The sequence below is a fragment of the Parus major genome, chromosome 2 (assembly GCF_001522545.3).
Source record: "Parus major isolate Abel chromosome 2, Parus_major1.1, whole genome shotgun sequence".
Taxonomy (NCBI): Eukaryota; Metazoa; Chordata; class Aves; order Passeriformes; family Paridae; genus Parus; species Parus major.
Genome location: NC_031769.1, coordinates 150,231,798 through 150,233,421, shown reverse-complemented (window position 1 = coordinate 150,233,421; position 1,624 = coordinate 150,231,798).

Genomic DNA, 1,624 nt, shown 5'->3' with positions numbered 1-1,624 from the left:
GCCCGGTGCGGGGAGCCCGGTGCGGGGAGCCCCGGAGAGCCCGGTGCGGGGAGCCCGGTGCGGGGAGCCCCGGGGAGCCAGGCTCGTCATGCCACAGCGCTTGGTGTGCCGGTGCGGAAAGCCAGGCTCACCTTGTCTCGGTGCGGGCTGTGCCGGTGCGGGAGCCTGTGCGGGGACCGGGCTCGCCGTGCCCCGGTGTGCGGGGACCGGGCTCGCCGTGCCCCGGTGTGCGGGGACCGGGCTCGCCGTGCCCCGGTGTGCGGGGAGCCGATCTCATCGTGTCCCTGCTGGTGGGGGCGTTTCACCGTGCCCTGCTCGGGGGCGTCTGGAGCAGCGGGTCGGGCTCATCGTGTCCCGGTGCAGGGTGCCAGGAGCCGGAACCCGGGCTCGTTGTGCCCCGTTGGGAGGGCCCGGGAGCGGGGCTCGCCGTGCCCCGGGGTGGGAAGCCCAGGTGTGGAGAGCCGGACTGTGCTCCGGGGCTCAGTCCCGGGCCCGTCCCAAGGGCAGGGCTCCACCAGCCGTGCTGGGGCTGCCGAGGGCTCCTGGAGGGTTTTGCTGCTCTGGATCCCTGAGCTGTGCCCGGTGACAGCGACACGGGTCGCAGAAAGGTGACCCCGGGGCGCTGGCCCGGAGCTCCTGCGGGAGCGGGGTCAATGTTGGGGTGTCGGGGCTGCCCTCACAGGGCACCCCCAGCGCTGGAGAGCCGGTTCCTCCCCTCCAGAGAACCGGGTTAGTTCACTTCAGCTCGTCTTCCTGTGCCAGAGCGCAGCATCAGGACTGTCTCCCCCAAAATGGGGCTGGAGAGGGCACCCAGAGGACACCCTGGCCGTGTCTGTCAGGGCACCCAGAACAGGGAGCAGAGCCCGAGGCTGAATCCTGACTGAGGGAGAGACGCCACAGGCGCTGCCGGCGGCGCCTGAAGGGGAAAAGGCCCATCCAAGGCCAAATGTTTACGTGGCCCTTATCTCTCCCCTCTCCCCGGTGAAGAACCCGGCCCCTGCCTTCAGCTCTGCCTGCGGCTGCATCTCCCAGTCTGAATTCCCGGTCTGGGCTCTGCTGAGATCTCGATAACCTGCTCCTGACTGATACCGTGCCCCTGGCTGATCATCTGCTCCTGCCGGCGCCGTCAGCACCTGCCCTCCTGTCCCTCGGTGCTGCCAGGTGCTTCCACACATCCCCCTTCCCCCGGTCCTGCTCCCTTCCCCTCTCTGGAAGACTCGTGCCCCACACTGGACCTGACCCTGACCCTCATGGAGAGGAGGACATTGAGGAGCTGGAGCATTTCCAGAGACAGGAATGGAGCTGGGAAGGGGCTGGAGCCCCAGGAGAGGCTGAGGGAGCTGGGAAGGGGCTCAGCCTGGAGAAAAGGAGGCTCAGGGGGAATTTCTGGCTCTGCACAAGTCCCTGGCAGGAGGGGACAGCCGGGGGGGTCGGGCTCTGCTGCCAGGAACAGGGACAGGAGGAGAGGGAACGGCCTCAGGCTGGGCCAGGGGAGATTTAGGTGGGAGATTTGGAAAATTCCTTCCGTGTGTTCTGGCCAAACAGCGATGTTTAGTCATGAGGATTTCAATGCTAATTTTGTGCAGGAGCTTTCTGGAGCCTGAATCTGGCCCAGGGGGTTCAT